The following is a 19,408-nucleotide window of genomic DNA, read 5'->3' on the forward strand; positions in this document are numbered from 1 at the left end:
ATAAAACCCGCCCGAAAGAAAAAGGCGGTTTTCAGTTTTTTTATAAATAAAAACCGTTTGGCTGGCTTTCAACGGTTTTAGAAAATTAAGTTTTTTAAGTATCAAATTTTTATATCGAAAAAAAAATCCGCCATATAGGTATTTTTCTAATATTTTTGACAGATTTTTGGCATATTAAAAATATGATACGATCATTTTTGTTTAGTTTTAGTTCTTTTTCTAGTCTGGTTTTTAGTTAAGTTTGAAAAAATAATTCCGAATTATTATTTCCCAGGCCCAGGGACTCTTCTCGGCGGCCCTGCATAAAATGTTAAATAGATAAAAATAAACGGATAAATATACATAATTCTAAATAAATATAGCTCAAGACTTAACTCAAAGATAAATATAACTTAAAGATAAATATAGCTTCTGAGAAGCAGTTAGTCATGTAGATATCTTTTATCAATTCTAAAAACCCATTTTTAACCATATATATCCAAATATATACATAGGTGTTATTAGTTTTAATGTTTTAAAAAAATATTCTCAGCTTTAAAAGTTACATAAATTAGTTGAGATTATTGAAATTACTTAGGACTACGACTTCGGTTTGCTCGGTCACCTGATTTAACCATTTTACCTACATAATTTCGTCTGAGTTTGGGCTAAGGAGTTCATTTACCCAAAAAAAAAAATAACTACAAAATAACAGATAATACTGTTTGACAAATGACGACTTTTAAAATGTTTCAGAGACGAGATATGACTTTTCTTATAGATCAATGCCCAATGCCCAGCATCCGTGCTCTACTAATACGAATTTTTTGCTCGTAAATTTACAGATTTAAAATTCAGCACACATCCAATTAACCCTTTTAAACGAAAACAAAATAGTGTGGCCAGAACACTATCCTAATAAACATGTTTCAATAGAAAATACTCTATATAATATAGTATTATAATTAAGTGGAAAAAAATCCCAAGTGAAAATACGTAATTTTGACTTTTGATTTGAACTGGACGACTACTTAGAGAGATTTGAAAGCTGAAAAGTACTACAAATGAAAGATAAAATACCCGACTGTAGATTCCAATATTCATTTTGAACAGAAAATTAGCAGATTTTGAGAAATCGACCGAACAACACCAAGATATAGAAAAATCGCGCGATTTAAAAAACACATACATACATATATCTCCGAATCTCGAGCCAATCAACACTTTTTATTACCAGATTCGTGTTCACTGGGCATTAATCTATAAGAAAAGTTATATCTCGTCTCTGAAACATTTTTCGTGTCGAACAGTGTAATCAGAAAAATCTTTTAAAAGTATTTTTTTGATTTTTAAATGCTTTTTATTATTAATAAATTATGTTCAAAATAAATCTTATATCTATTTTAAAAGCTACTGATCTACTGATCATTTTCTATTTTACAATTTTATTTTATTTGGTGAGTTATCAAAGTATTTTATTATTCTAACGTTAATGTACAGCATAATAGGAAAAAGAGCTCAAAAACCTATTTTTAAAAGTATGAAGAAGATATAAAACCTAAAATTACCATCACAGAAGTGAGACGAAGAACTCTAGTATGCATAAGAAATTGACATTTGAACCTGAACTATTAAGTCATTTTATCAAAATTTTTGTTTTATTTGACATTATACGATAACATAATGTTAAATAAAACAAAAACCGTCATTCACAAGTCGCTTGTGAATGACGGTCTCTATTCGGCGAGCTCCCTCGATGAGGTTTTACACCTTAATTCTGATAATTGGCAAGACATCTACATGAGTGATATCTTAAAACAATAAACCGGCATGTTTTTAAAAAGATTTTGTCTCTTAAAAAAATTTATTATTATTTTTAAATACAAAAAAATGATTTTTCCTACTTGATAAATTTTTGAAAACTTCTGGTGCCTCTATTATTACTTTATCTATGTTTATTTTCTGTTGACGCAAATGGTTGTATTTGTTTTGAATCGAAAAAAAAACGAATCGGCGCGAATGAATCGAAAAAAAAAAAAATCGATGACGTCACGGTCGTAAATCCAACCAACAGTACATAAAAAGTTTCTTTCTAAATTATATATTAGATTTAATAAAATAAATTACTCATCTATCATCATTTTTTGTTAATCTTTACTTTTTACTATGTAATATATAATTTCGAAAGAGAAAACTATTTAAATAAATTTAATAAAATGTTTACTATTAGATTGGCCATGTTTAAGCGGTTTATATTGCAAATACCGAGCAAGCCGGGTAAAAATACTAATATATAATATTTTAATGATATGTTTTTATCTTATCATATATTTGTTCGATTTATTACTAAACTAAGTTCTGAGTATTGAGGTATTACACATAAACTGATATTCTAATATGTACATATTTACATACATATGTATGTAAATATGTACATATTAGAATACATGTTAACACATGTCATACCATGTCTATATTTTTTTATATTTTACATTTTAAATATTGTATCAACATGTATTATTAACAGCAATGAAACTGAATATTTTATAATAAATGTAATTTTTTTTAATTTAACAGAACATCCATTTTATAGCTCTATAATTCTAACAGGATCAAAAAATTAAAAATCTAAAATATGTATTTAAAAGTTTCTAATTCTTGCACGTTTTTTGTTTATGACATACATACATATTTGAACTAGAAACAATTACGTAGTTAACAATGAATAATAAGGAGTTGGATTTAATTATCTCCCAATTTAATTGTCTCAACAAATCAGACTGATTTTTTTACTTGTAATATAAATTGTAAATTTATACAATAATATTTTTTAAATGTTTTTCTCAGACCCCTTTCAGTGTATTGAATTGAAATTTCATATCTAGAAGTTTTAGCTCAATAAAAAGTTATATATAAAATTTAGTGAGCACACATCAACCGGAAATGGCAGATACTCTTGTTCGATTGTTCTTCCACTACTTTTTTAGACCCTTTAAATGTGTGTGTAAAATTAAAATTATTAAATTTAATTAACCGGAAGTGGAATTTTTTCCTATTAGAAAAGTCGAAAATGTTATGACCACACGATTTTTTCCAAACCCCTGAACGCATCAAGCTGAAAATTTACATTTATAACTAAAATTTACATTTAATGTACTAACTTAGAGCTGATAAGGTTTTAGTTTGACTTTGTGAACTGGAAGTAGTATTTTTTTCTTAAACAATATTTCATTATTATATTTTGACCTTTTAAATTATTTTTATCTTCTTGATATTTAATGTGTATAATATTTAGTGATTTTAGGTAAAAAAAAAAATTGAACAAAATCCGACAACTGGAAGTAGAACTTTTATCTTGTGAAAGTTTCCGTACATTTGCGCTCACTTTCCTCTCAAATGCTCTCATAGCTGGTATGTGTGGTTTAATTATCAAATTTTGTTTTTTAAGCTTATTATATTTCTCAAATACATACATATATAAAGTCGTGGGCTGGTTACATCCGAATTTTTCATGACTTGCATACATCAATTAATATATACGCTATACATTATGTATAATATATACGGCTTAAGGGTAGATTAAGCCGCATACAGTCGAATGCAAATCTAAATATTACAATTACATGTTTTGCCGCTACTTTGAAACCACAAACAGTGTGCAAACTGAAAACGGTCTTTGCTAAATGTCATACGAACAAACTACACATGTACAATATATATATATATGTATAACCGAAACTTGGGAACAGTCTTCAAAGCAACTTTACGCATATTAATTTCGTACACATTATCATATTATACACGATTTCCCAAAACGACGTTCAATCGTTCCACTTTCAAATCGCCACACAACAGTCATACCTTGATAAAATTACTATTATCGTATCCAAAAGTGTATAAATTCGCTGGACGTGGCCCAATCCGGTCGCTCCTAGATTCATACAATGCCCCGTGCGCCATTTTGCCCTTGACATTTTCCGATTGGGGAGTTTTCCAGGCCACTCTTCCAAGATTTATTACTCCAGATAGAATACAATGTAATAATATACGACGGTTGTAATAATTTCGAAGGTGCGGTAATCCCTTTCGAATTTCCTATATACCTAGGGAATCCTGTATACCCACCTATCCTCGTCTCGAAGTACGCCATTTTAATAAGGGGTTTTTGTGTATGTGTGTGTGTATTATCCTTCGTCATAATCACATTGGAAAATCGTGCCTTTTGTGTAGCTTTCAAAATGTCCTAGTAAAGTGTTGACGTGATTAATTAACTGGCTTCTGTATGAATAATTATCATAATGTAATATATTATATAAGTAATAGTACGCTGAATTAATATATAGATTTTTATATCAATTCAATGTTGGCGTTGCTCTAATTCAGAGGTGGATGAAAGTCGGAAAAAATCCTTTAATGGACTCGAATTCTTTCCTAAACCTAGTTTATAGTTTAAATTAGGGTACCTACCATTTAGGGGTTCGCAAATATTTGCAAAATCAATTATTCGAATATCGAATATGAAATTGGTAAAATATTCGAATAATCGAATATATTATATTATAGTATTTAAATGGAATTATATATACATACATACTTACACAAAAAATTTTAGACTCAAAATTTTTCATTATGTTCAAAAAATAAAAAAGGAATATTTTTGCGAAAGACATTTATTGTTTATTGTGATAAAAAAAACCCGAGTTTTCCCAACAACTAGTTTGAAAACAAAAATGCATCCAAGATTTGAAATAAGTTATATTTGCAGTAGTTATTGTAAATAGGTTTTTGAGCTCTTTTTCCTATTATACTGTACATTAACATTCAAATAATATAATAATATGGTTACTAACAAAAATAAAATAAAAATTGGAAAATATAAAACGATCAGTAAATCAGTAGTTATATATAAATAAATATAAGATGCATTGTGAACGTAATTTAGTAATAATAAAAAGCATTTAAAAATCAGAATATTTGAAGTAGTGGTGCGTTAAAACAAAATAGAGTAATTCAAAATAAAAATCTTTCAAAACATGTACATATATATATATATATATATATATATATATATATATATATATATATATATATATATATATATATATATATATATATATATATATATATATAATTTATAATGTACGTGATGAATATTCCGTTTTATTTTCCAAGTTTATAAAAAATATTATAGCTCATTGTACAAAACTATTACGGATAATCATTCAGTTTACAATAGGGAAACGTTGAAAGTTAATATTTACGATTAGAAAAGTTGTCTAATTCGTCGCGCATCCTAAATAAAAAAATCTAAAACGTTGTTGAAGTTCTGAAGTCGAAGTCGAATTTATAAATATTGAAAAAGGGGCGAATATATTCGAATATCGAATATTCGAATACCATATATTTGAATATCGAATATTCGAATATCGAATATCCGAATATTCTAATATCGAGTATTTAAATATCGAACGGTCGAATATTAGAATATTGGCTATTCGAATATCGAATATTCGATTGGGACCCGTAGAGTAACATTGGATAATATACCAAATTTGGTGGTCTTAAGTTGTACAATTTACAAAAATTGTGGGTACAGTAAAAAACAAGCGGGTTCAGAAGCATTCTGATAATCTAAGCATTCTGAAAACTAAAAAAATTATAATATCTCTAGGAATTTTGGGAATTTTTAGAACTATTCTATGAGATAGCATACGCATTTGTTCAATTGAAAATCATAGGATTTCATAGTGAACAAACAAAAAAAAAACGAGCAAAAATTCAACTCCATATCTATAGGTATTGGATATTTTGAGTTAAAATTTTTTAACTTCTATAAAAAATATAAGCATTGATTGAAATCTGGATAATATTTTCGTTTCGTATAGTACATATGTATAATCAAACATACATCTGTAAAGATGAATAGAAGGGGAAAGCATGTAAGGTTTTCTCAGTTTGAATGTGAAAATTTCGACCGTAAAAATTTTCTCTGAAAATGAATAGGCGACCTTTGCGAGCGGTAAAGCCATACCGCGACTTGTGCACACAAAACTGTTGTAGATTTATTCCCACGATAAATTTTGATCACAATAAAAAATACAAAAAAAAAATGTAATAATAAAAATAAAAATGAAATGAAAATTTCCCCTAGCATTCAGCGGGAAAGCCCGAACGACGAATGAAAAATCGCTGGAAAATTGTAAATAATGGACCCTCTAACCGAGTGTAATCGTCGTTGCCTTTAAAATACAGTGTAGATACAATTCTCGGAAACACAAAGGAAATACTAATATATTGTAGTATAGTGGAATATATCTATACCTAGCTAAATTATAATTGTTTACTGAAAATATTAAATTATAAATTTCATATATTTATTCGTGAAATCACAAAATTATTTAAAGATTTTTATCGCAACTTTATTTCATCCGTAAATTATAAGCCCCCTGTATACACACACATACTCAAAATTAAAAAATATATGTATATGTATATATAAAAGCAATAAAATAAACAAAAATCACTATAAGTGAATGGGTGGGTATATTCAAGAAGTTATGCGTATTCTACGCCGGTAAAACATACATATGGCAGGACAATAGTACATACAATTGTTCCCGCCGAGTCTGATGCGTCAACGATTTATTTCGAGTGTGCGTTTTGTTTTGCGCTCCTATTTGAAAATTTCTCCATACAAAATCTAGTATAAAAACCAATGAGTGTGAAAGAGAACATTTAAGTATTCTCGACACGTGAAACAGATATATTTTCATACAAAAAAGGCTAATATGGATTAGCGCTTCAAATTTACGACGTTTTGCAATCGGTTTCGAATATCTCAGATCCTCTAGTCCTCTCTTAGGGCCGGGCTGCACCGCTCAACTCGCGAACAACTTGGTTGAGGGCGACCAGACCAATCCATGCAGGTTGATGGGACATGCCACACTCTTCAACTTGTTTGTCGCACACATTTCCATACATTTTTTCGTGTCGCGCAACAAGTCGGCCGACAAAGTTGCACGGTGCGGCCCGGCCAGGTAGTAAGTTATCATATTTGCTTGTGAAAGGATCGTTTTATTTCGTCTTAATTTTTATAACTAGTGAATTCCCAAAATAATCGTTCACCAGCCACCAAGGCCTCATGAAACTTATACCTTATTAAACTCATATATGTATATCATATCTAGAATTAATCAAGTATCTCTCCGAATCATGTTTTTATTTTTTAGAAACGTAAAACCTTGGGGAACAATCATGTGCATGCCTATAACAATACACGTACATACTTATATATATTTTTTGAATTTGACAGAGATTTATGCCCGGATTTATCGCGTATTTGATTTGAAGGACTTTTATGTAACTATTTCTGCATCTGAAAATCATCTCATTTTGTTATTTAGAAATTGATAGATTTTGATAGAGTCAAGAAGGCACACTTTATAACTGGTTTCATTAAATTAGAAAAAGCAAAAGTTGAAATTTAGTCCCACCAGAAAAAAAAGCTGTGACACTGTGAAAATTGAGTCGGGAATAAGTCGCAGTGCTCCTGTTCATGAATAAATTGACCGGTCTCTCCCTGGGGATATCTACCCTCACTGACCTTACCACAACTTTCTTTTTTTTGTTTCTTACCCGAAAGGAACAAAAGCATACCTACTATTTTTTGGCATACCCAGATTCACCGTGTATACACGTATACCTAACATAAAAATGTTTCGCATAACTGCAATGCAGTGACGTAATTAGAATGCAGGTGAGTTGGGACTTAAGATGAAACTTCAAACTTGGGAAAAGTTTCGTCGCATCTTATGCCGTTATTTATGTGTTGCAGGACTTAAACTTTAAATTGAACATGTTTTATATATAAATTGTCTTTCTTGAGCTTCTTTTTTACCTCATTTACAAGATTCATTCGTGTAAAAAATTTATTACGACAATTTACCAAAACTTGAATATGTAGACGGGTGCTCTCGCCATCTGCGAGAATATATACGAGTATGTAGATGGATCGTGATCAGCATGCGTGACTCGGAATGGGCATCTACACGTTCGACGAACTAACCGAACGTCAAAGGGGATATTGAATGCGCATTTGCCTAAATTGCTTGGACGATTGCTCGGATATGCTCCAAGTTCGGGAAGTTCACCGCACATACATAGAAACGCATTCATAATATCATAAATATGATCTGATATATTATTTATATAAGAAATATGGCACCCCTTCAACTGTACTGTTGTTTTTATTCTACAGGACAAGGTTTCATAAATAATGCGCAATTTCGTTGCGCTGTACGTATGCATAGCATTTTTAACCTACTCGTGAATGTATTATCATACGACCTTAGAGCTGCAGAAGGGCACGGTTTTATAAACCATGGGTCGCGACCCTTCGCTAGGTCTCCGGATTAATTTAATGGGTCGTGGCTTTCAAAGGAATTCCGTGTAATCTCGTGGATATACCGAAGAAAGCGGCGAAAATGATTAATTTCAGCCATTTAAAAGAAGACCCAAAAAGGTAAAATTAGCACTGTTTTTTGCGTCGGATTAAGAAATTGCATATTTTATCGAAACAATCTGAATATACCTTTAGAAGGTGTCTCTGCGGGATTCTTATTAAGCCAAGTGATTAATCCACTGTTAAAATCATCCTCGAGCGAAACCCAATTCGATGATAATAATTAATGAATATGGGGGAAGGGAACCGAGACAAGTCACACAAAAGGACACGGATTAAACGAGTCAAAAGGAATCTCGCAAATTGAAATTTAATATTTTACACTCTTCGACAGCTCTCTGCGAAGGAAGACACCTTCACGGAATTTTCTTCTTGGAATTTGCTACATCAGCGATTTCAAACCAGGGAATCACTCAGGGATGCGTCGAAGGTCGCTTTGGGGCAGGAAAAAATAGAATAATTGCTGAAGAAATACCGAAATCAATACTTTTGTTTAAGATATGAATATGTCTTAGCAAAGATGTGACGAATTTGAATTAGCAAGAGGCAAATCTCTGGGCATGGTTTTTAAGAATATTTTGCTTAATTATTAAGAATATTTCTCTTATTTTTAAGAATATTTCTCTCCGCCAACAAACTATTTGTTATAGTTTGGCGGATTTATTTATATATTTGTAATATGTGTGTTTAAAATGAATAAATTTCTTTAAAAAAAAAGAATATTTTGCTGAACAAAAATTTTTTCGTCAAATATATGTAATTTTGGGATCATTTTTACAAAAGATCAACATGATTGATACATACAATATTTTACTACCATTTAGCCAGTAGTGTGGCTTAATGGTAGCGTGTATGTTTAGCACAAAGTGATCAGTGAGTTCAATCCGCTATATTGCTGGTTAGATTTTGGGGTATTTGTGACTCCAATTCGATCGCTTCTTATCAGAGTTTGCCAATTTTATCTGATCATTGTTGAAATGTTTCCTCAAAATTGGCAAAAAATTATCTTTCCTCTTGTCACAAATCTTCTGTATTTATTGTATGTACAATTTGTAAAAAATATGTACAAATCTAAAATCTATCAATGTGTCAATGGATTAATTCTGTAATTAATTAATTCATTAATTAATTGTTATTTCGTGTTCTTCAGCTTCTGGAGATACAGTTATTCATGTAATAATAAAATGCTGCATTCTTTGCAATTAATTATCCAGGAAGGCGCATTGGGGTCTTCCTGTCAACCCTTTCTGGTAAATATCTATGTAAAATAAAATAAAATATTTACCAATATAAGAAATCGTAAAATTCATCATTAAAAAATATTGTATGTACATATGTACATATATACAATGTTGTTTATTTTTTGTTAATATTGAGTCTCTGAAAGACAGGCATGACAGTTTATATACAGTTGATCGTATGTAACGACATTTTAATAAGAGGAAGAAAATTTGTCCTGCATTCGTAAAGTGGCTCTACATAGCTACCCGGGGGGATTCCTGCCTTGAGGAGATTGCTTGATTTCCAAGTGTCGATGCCTCTCAGCCTCGGAGGTTTGGTAAAAATTTAATTTAAAATATATTAGTATATTAGATGGTAGCCGGCTCCTTGTTTGAATCGAAATCTATGCTCATATATGTTAGTACTATATATTTTATGTATTGAATCGACTTAATGCGAGGTGGGGGAAAGAGTTTTTCGCAAAAAAGGTTGAAAACATCAGTGCGCCACAGTGTCTGGGCAACGTTCGAAAATCCGAAACCAAGGGTCTGCGAATTAGCACAATTTTTACTTTATTTTTATATATGTAAGTAGATACAGAAAGAGAAAAAGAGAGAGAGAGAGAGAGAGATGGAAAGAAAAGAGCGATCATAAAATGGAATTTATGCGGGAAATTAAATTTTCACTGGTTCGTGTAATTGGCGAATTGGGGCCGGGCCGGTTTCTGCATTTTATTGCCAACAATTGCGCGACACACGCATTATTATTACAAAGGAATAAATTACCAATTCCAACAGGAAGGAAGGAGAGCGTCTCTGTAATTAATTTTATTCCAATTCTATCCTGTGTTGTGTTTGTGTGTGTATTGTATAAAGTGCGGAAACGTCTGTTACAACTGAGCTCAAACGTTAATTGAGAATTTCTCAAATTCTAGCACTTACTTTTGAAAACTATGTATTTCGACCCAACCTGTCACAGATGTTGGCTGACAGGGCGTGACAAACTAAGATTCGAATCTCAAATTATTATCGTACTTAAAAAAATTGGAATATTCCTGCATATGTTGTACCACCTCCCCCTCCTCCCACCAATACATTCATTATGAAAAAAAAATTATGCTTATAAATTAAATTTAATTAGTTTTTACTGATATTTTTTTGTAAAATAACCATATATGGAAATTATTCACGAAAAACCCGATAAAATAATAAAATAAATAAATAAATTTCCGATTACATATTATGAAATCGAAAATCATATATTTTTTTATGAAGCAGTTTTTTTTAATTATCTTCTTCTTGTTAATGCCTTGTCCGCATCCGGAGGTAGGCGACCACCTCGTCGATTATTTGAATATATCCGCATCGGTCTTCAGCGGCTCGGAACAGATCTTCGGCGCTCATATCGGTCCACATGCGCATGTTTCGAAGCCAAGATAACTTTTTCCTGCCAATCCATTTTTTTCCTTCTATTTTCCCCATGGTTATCAAACGGAGAAATTCGTATTTTGGACCCCGTATCATGTGTCCGAGGTACTCCATCTTTCTCCGCTTGATGACAGAAACAAGTTCCCTGCCTCTCCCCATCATGCCGAGGACAGCTTCGTTTGATATCTTTTTGGTCCACGGAATCTTCAGCATACGCCTATAGACCCACATCTCAAAAGCTTCAATGCGGCTGATCATCTTGGTTTTCAGAGTCCACGTCTCACATCCGTGTAGTAAGACTGTCCAGACGTAGCTCTTCGCGAATCTCAACCGCGTATGAAGATTGAGATGCTTGTTTGTAAGCGCCGCCTTCATTTTTACAAATGCTGTTCTAGCCATCTCGATGCGGATTCTTAGATCTTCATCTGGGTCCATCTCTTCATTCATCCAGGTACCCAGGTATTTGAATCTTTTCACTCTTTATCCTACTAACACCTCTCCATCCAACGTTAGATCACCGGTGGCTGTTCTATTACATGTTAGTTTAACGCTCGAGCGTTTGAACGATCGGTAAATTGCCTTGATAAGCTGCACAACTATTTATTTATAACTTCCACCAATTCTTTGAGAAATCTTAAATCGTATAATGGTATAGTTTATGGGTTGATTATTTACGTATTTACATCTAAAATCTTTTCCCTGTGAGCTTAAATATGGTTAATTATGCTTTTTTATTGAATTTTATCATTGTGTTTCTATATGTGTTTAGAATATTTTTTGAGAAAAATTTTTTACAAATGCTGTTCTAGCCATCTCGATGCGGATTCTTAGATCTTCATCTGGGTCCATCTCTTCATTCAGCCAGGTACCCAGGTATTTGAATCTTTTTACTCTTTCTATCACCTCTCCATCCAACGTTAGATCACCGGTGTCTGTTTGCATTCTATCTACTATCATAAATTTTGTCTTCTTTAGATTTATGCGCAGACCTCTTCGATTGCTTTCTTGATGTACACGGTCTAGAGATCTTTGCAGGTCTGCTAAATTTTCAGCGACTAGTGCCGTGTCATCAGCATATCTTATATTGGTGATCGTCTCGCCGCCCACCTTGATGCCCTCCGCCTCTTGGAGAGCATCGTGGAAGATGGATTCGGTGTAGGTGTTAAAAAGAGCAGGTGATAGGATGCATCCTTGCCTGACGCCCCGTTCTATAGGAATCTCATCAGTGAATTGATCATCGACACGTACTACTGCAGTCTGATTCCAATAAATATTTCGTAGCAATCTGACATCTCTGTCATCCAGGCCAATATTTTTTAATGTTTCCATCAGGCGAGCGTGTTGGACACGGTCAAAGGCCTTTTCAAAGTCTATAAAGCAGATGTACACAGGTTTACGGACTTCTCTGCATCTTTGGAGTAGTGTTTTCATACAGAAAAGGGCCTCTCGGGTACCCAAGCCTTGTCTGAATCCAAATTGCTCTCTGCTAATCGCCTCTTCACACCGTGAGTAAATTCTGCCCTGTATTTAATTATCTGGGTGAAGTTTATAAAAAATAAAAAAAATAAAAACTTTTCGGCTGCCAGATATTCTGTTATAGAGATTTTAGTGACTTTTGGGCGAGCGCTTTGTGACCAATAATCACCGAACCGTATGTTTACTTCACTAATAGGTTATAAAATGAATGTTAAAATGTTTATAATTCGATATGCCTGTTATGGCCAAAAGCCGACCAAGGACTAACGGTAAATATCTGACGTCTCTGCGCGTGTACACTCGGAACATGTCAACAATTCTTTGAATTTGGACTGTCCGACTGTTCTGCTAAGAGACCAGCTATCCTGAGATCGATCTGTGATATTTTAGTAAAGGTTATGAAAGATTGTCACAGAAGTTGCTTCTTCTGCCATGCGTGTGCTAGCATGCTAGGTTGCCAACATGACACCCCCTCCCTACTTGTCAAACTTTCAGAAACAACTTATTGCGACTCACTAGGCTGAAGTGTTTCGTTTCACGCCCGGTAAAAACTTACTAAGAAATGACGCTAAAAGATTCTACAACGTCGCGTCGCCAACATTGCAGTTGCACCTTTAGCACGAGTTAAGGGCTGAGGATAACCCTCTACCATTATATTAAGATATTGTTACGTACGCCGCGGATTAAGCGAATAGAATCCCAGAGACTATGTGACCGTTCAAGGGTTATCTGTTAACGGATTAACTAAGTGCTTGCACTTAGACCAACGGATATCTATTATCGGATTAACTAAGTGCTTGCACTTACTTCCAGGATTATATCTGGACTCTAAGTGCATTTAGGCTAAACAATGACCGTTATTAGTCCTTTCTCAGAATCGGTACGGGGAGACCCAATGTCGTGGAAATACATATCCGAATACGTGACTATACAACAGAATGTTCTGAACAGAATTCCCTGAATGTGATATTTTCCACCTTGGGGAGCGTAGATTATCGGATATTATTTTAACATATTTATCTGGTAACCTGCGCTCATCATTACTTTCTTAATTTGAATGTGACGAATGAGTGGAATCTTAATCTACTCTCTTCCATCTGGGCCTCGCTGTGATTTTATTTTTATTCATATTTTGTTTTATTTTATTTTACTTTTTCTTTCTCCTTTGTACATTTTTATATACTATTTTAATTTTGTTCAGTGTAAACAAAGAATGGGATTTATGGATTTTATTTTTAATTTTTACACTTTTGCTATTTTTTTTCTCTCTGAATGATGTATTATTTTCCTTTTGTTATTTTTTTTTTTTTTTATTTTATTTTATGTGTATTTTATTTTACCATGTTTTCTGCTTTTGCTTTTTTCCTTTATTTACAGTTTACTTGTTTTTATATCATGTTTTTATATCTTTTTCAAATGTAGGCCATTGTGGCGCATTAGGTTCTTCCTGTAATGCCACAATGGTCCAAAACTAAATAAATAAATAAACAACAGGTAAACAGATTAGACGTCCTGAGAGATCTACCCTTTATAAGGCGGTACGTAGGCGATATCATGTCATTATGGACTGAGCACTGTCAGTGCATGTATCTCCTTAATCATCAATAAATGCTGTGAAACGACTGTTGGCCTTTTACTTGGATCCTCCACCCACCCCTACGCAACAATATCACCAATTCGTTACTAGTATGACACCATCATTGTCACATGATGTGTAATCAATGTTAACCATTAAAATAACTAACCAGTAGGGATAAGACACACCATTGATTAGTGGCACACCTAGTTTAATAAGTAGCACCATTGATTTGAGGCACACCTAATTTAATAAATAGCACCATTGATTTGTAGCACACCTTAAGCACTGATTAATCAAAATTGTACGACACGTGTCATAAACTCGATACTGTTAAAATTTAAGTTAGTTCAAATATATTAATAAATCTAGTACTGAATGTATTAATAAATCATTATTTTGTAATTCTGCAATTCTTTATTCGCGCATCATGCAACCGTAAAACAAAAACAAACTTCTGCCATGCACGGGAAGCGTTGGCTTTGGTGAGGTACTCTCGGCGGAGAAACGTCATGTGAAGCGGTGCCCCCTCCCCTCCGATAGATGGCGCCACGTGACTCGCGTGAGGATGAGGGTGGAGGTGGGGGTGGAGAGGGCGCGCGCCCCGTGCATCGATCGCCCCTCGCCCCCTCGCCCCCTCGCCCTGAAGCCACCCCACTCCCCAACCAAGGGGAAAGGGGAGCGCGCAAGCGCCGCGAATGCGCCACTCGGCCGGGTCGTCTTCGGCCACACTTGCTCAGGCGCCCTCGCGCCACGCGTACGCGCCACACCTCGCCACACCTCGCCTCGCCTCGCCTCGCCTCGTGAATCCGACCCCTCCCCTCCCTCTCCGCTCGCTCTCTCTTTCGGACGAGTGTGTTCGCGAACGCGCGTATCCGAACGTGCCGAACGGTAAAAAGCGCGCGCAGCTCGCGACCTTGACACCGTTTTCGCCACCCCTCTCTATCCGACCACCCCTGGCAAACTTCACGCAAATAAATAACACGAGTGCGTTTTTTTTTTCAATATGATTCTTGCATATGAAACGTTTCAACTACTTTTTTTTTAAAATAAACAATTTATCTCATTGTTTCAAAATTTCATTATTTAAATAACTTTTATTTATAAAGATTGTTGACTGATTTTAATAATGTTAAATGTTTAAAATTTAATCAAAGTTTTTCAAAAAGGATCCAACCCACACGACTATCAAAGATTTTGACAATTTTTTCGTAGAAAGTTTGTTTTCATAAAACAAATTTGAAATATAACTTTTTTAACATACATACTGTCTACTTTATATGATTATAAATACAGAAAAAAGTTTTGAACTTTTGTTATATATCCAATTATGTATGTATGTATATAAATATGTGTAAATCTACAGTTTTGCATTAAGAAGTACCAAATTTGCTATATTATATCATCTAACATACATAGACTAATAAGAGCTTTGTAAAAATATTGTCAAGCGAACTTATGTGAGACTGGTAAAAATACAAAATTTACTAAAAAAAGTTTTATTTTTTACAAGGCTAAGAGTATTGCAACTTTTGGCCAAACAATATCGAGATATACTCGGGGCTTTTTTTCAATATAAAGCGGTGGAACGGTGTTCCGGCACCTTTTTGTCTCAGAATTTTTTATGTTTTAAACGGATATTCTATATAATTTGAATGTAATCTTTTCCAATAAAAAACTTAACAAAAAGTGAGTTCTGGAACTTTTTTTTTCAAAAAAAAGCCCACAATATACTTATGTATGTACGTCTAGCTTGATATACATACATATGTAATTATTTGAAATATTCGTGTTCAGTGAGTATGAATCGACAAGAAAAGTTATATTTCATCAATAACACAATTTTATATCAAATAAATTAAATTTTATTTTAATGAAAAATATTACACAATTTTTTTACGTTTAATTAAAATTGAAAAGTTTTGAAGTTTACGTATTTAAAAAATTAAATAATAATATACATATGTATATAAATCACCATTCTAAAAGTTTTTGACGTTTAAAATACATACGAAGCAAGAGCAGTGACGTCACGTTTTAGACTGTGACATCATACGCGTCGATTAAAGAATAGTTGGGTCCATTCAATTAGCACTAGAGTTGGAACGTTTCTCACTCGAATCTTATAAATTGGTGTTTGAAGGCGATTTAATGAGCAGTGATGTGCACGAGTGATTGATTACGTCTGAAAAAATAAAAAGCATCGCCTACACTGTATGTTTACATATATATGATATTATATATAATAAAATATAATAGTTGTTGTTGTTAAAAGTAGTATTTTGGGTGTGATTAATGAATCGTTTGTAACGGTCGTCGCCGTTTGACAAATGAAAAAGTGGGGGAGGCAGCAAGTTTTCCGATAGGCGGCCGGCCCACTGCTTCAACCATCTGCTGGGATGAGGAGAGGTGAGTTTTCCATCATGCTGATTGATTGTCTTTCCTATTATGCGATTTTCCCTCATTTTCCCCTCCGGCGAGATGAGACACCTAGATTGTTTCATCACTCTTTCCGTCCGTTAACTTCATTTATTTCCGGTCATCTTACGACTGCTATAAATCCTCATTGCCTGGGTGCTTACGTATCCACATAACCCACATAGCATTCAGGTAGTATAATATTTGTAGGATGAAATCCAACCAAAAAAGATCTTTGGTACAATATAATTCATTGGAGAGAAGTACAACGAAAGCACAAATACGTACATTTTGGAGTGGATACGGTCAATTGGGCGAAAGACATTTGGATATAGGGGTTCCAAAAAACCGCCCAAAAGAAAAAGCCAGTTTTCGGTTGGCCGGCTTTCACTGGTTTCAGAAAATATTTATATTTTTTTTAATTTTAAAATTTTTATATTGAAAAAAAAATTATGCAAAAAAATAGTTTATTTTAAATTAACTTAAGTTATAAACATTATGAACTTTATTATTATTACAAATATTACAAATAATACAATTTGTATTATATATCACAGCCGTAAAGTGGCAGATTTAAATAAGCTACTATTTAAATAAAATACTACCAAGAATATATGTTTCATTAAAAAAATAATGTGTTACCTCGTAGAAATTATAATTGTGGAATCGTGAATAGATATTAAGAACACTGCTGAGATGCACTCAACGTTGAAATATTTCCAGCTTTCAAAGTTATTTTTACGCATTTGTTTGAGCTTAATAATCCAAAAGCTTGTCAAACCGTTGCAAATTTCGGAAAATAATTCATTAGAAATGGCATATCACAAACATTTTAAAACCATAATAAAAAGTAGGTATGTGACCTCAAAATTTAAAGGGCTTCCAATCCCTTCGAAGAAAAATCAATTATATTCCGGAAATTTCCATGCATTTTACCATAAAGCATTTGAGTTTACGACTACTTTTTTTTAGGTTTTGCAATGATAATGTTTTCTATAATTCTATACCTGAACTTGTGTAGGTCATTGAAACTACTATCAATAATATTTTATTGGTTTATGACCTGGTCTTCGTCCATTACTAAATCTCAAAGAAACCGCTAAGTGCTGTACCTTTTTTTTATTGTTCAAAGAAATATACGCCTATTATTGACATGTATATTATTTGTCATAAACATAAATAACTATCGACTACTTCTACTATTTGTGTATCATTTATTGTGATGCTATCAGGCATGCAATAGTTATTGAACATTAAGAAGAGTCTATTTTGTTGAAAATTCTGATATCGTGGTTGAAAAGTGCAGAGATGCTCAAAAGTTTTTGAGTCTTATGCCCAGATGACTTTTTGACAATTTGACTCACCCACTCGTCTTTTGCCCAATTGTCGTTATTTTACTGTTTTGGGGTAGAATAAACTGAAGATGGATCAGAAAAACTCTTAAATGGTGCTTGAAATGTGGCAATTAGGTGATTGAAACCAACATTTAATGAGAGATGGATTTTTTTCATTAGTATCACCATTCTCAGGAAACAGTTATAGCCTGCTTCAATTCATCTTTCTTTGCGAATTATATTGCTTATTGCCTTAATATCTTGGGTACAATTTAATATGTTCTAATTCCGATTCCTTCAACTTTCTCATGGGTACATATTTTCCCTGACCACTTAGTGCACTTAATTTGGATCAGAAAAGACATTCGAATGGTACCCAAGAGGTCGAGTCAATCAAATAAATTAGATGACGCATATACTGGTACATAATTTATTATTTTTTTATGATGTTTTTTTTTATTTATGATTTTTATTATTTTCTTATGTTTTTTTTTATTTATGATTTTTATTATTTTTTTTATGATGTTTTTTTTTGTAATTTTTATGATTTTTATTATTTGTATTAAAATCACATTGACGCTTTGGGGCAACCTGTCAAGTCTCTGTGGTATTGATTTTTTAAAATAAAATAAAATAAAATAATAGGTGAATTATTGACATAATTTACTGATTATGTTTTATTCGACTATTTTCATACGTTTTTCTTTATTAAGTCAAACCAAACCACCAGTGTTATATAATATATTGATTCCTTTAATAATATACCATTTATTTATATCTTAATTCTAAATAAGGAACATTCAAGTTTACATAGTATCTTCATTGTTCGCTACATTATTTTCGGCTTCATCTAATTATTTATAACAAGCTATCGAGAAAATGTTTATAAAATTCCTTTAAACTTAAAAATGAAGGATCTGTAACTAAAGAGACCCAAAGATTGAATTTTATACGTATTTAATTTGTACTATATTTTAATATGAAAAAGCCCACTGTTAACAAAATATACATTTAAAAAGGGGCTCTAGGACACATACCCCCGGTCAAGTACCCCCTGGACATTAACCCCCCGTGCAAATAACCCCCCCCCCCATCAAGGATAAAAATATTTTATAAAAATTGACAGTATCTTTAGTAAAAATTCAGAATCAATGCTAATTTATTTCAGTCAGAAAAATACATGTTCAGAAATACATATATTAATAATACATATATCAGATTCTTTATAAATAATCAATACTCAATAAAAGTCTTTTAAATTGATATTTATTCTATTTAAAACAATAAATTGAAATTAAATATTGTACAGCCAGCAGTTTGGCTTAGTGGTAGTGTATATATTTAGCACCACTGAGGTCAAAGGTTCGAGTCCTCGCCATCTGCTGGTTAGATTTAGGGGTTTTGTGACTCCAAATCGATCGTTTCTCTATCAGAGTTTGCCAATTTTATCTGATCATTGCTGAAACGGTTCCTGAAGATTGGTATTAGATCTAATCCTGTTGTCACAAAAATCTGC

This window comes from Arctopsyche grandis, chromosome 8 (assembly GCF_051622035.1).
Source record: "Arctopsyche grandis isolate Sample6627 chromosome 8, ASM5162203v2, whole genome shotgun sequence".
NCBI lineage: Eukaryota > Metazoa > Arthropoda > Insecta > Trichoptera > Hydropsychidae > Arctopsyche > Arctopsyche grandis.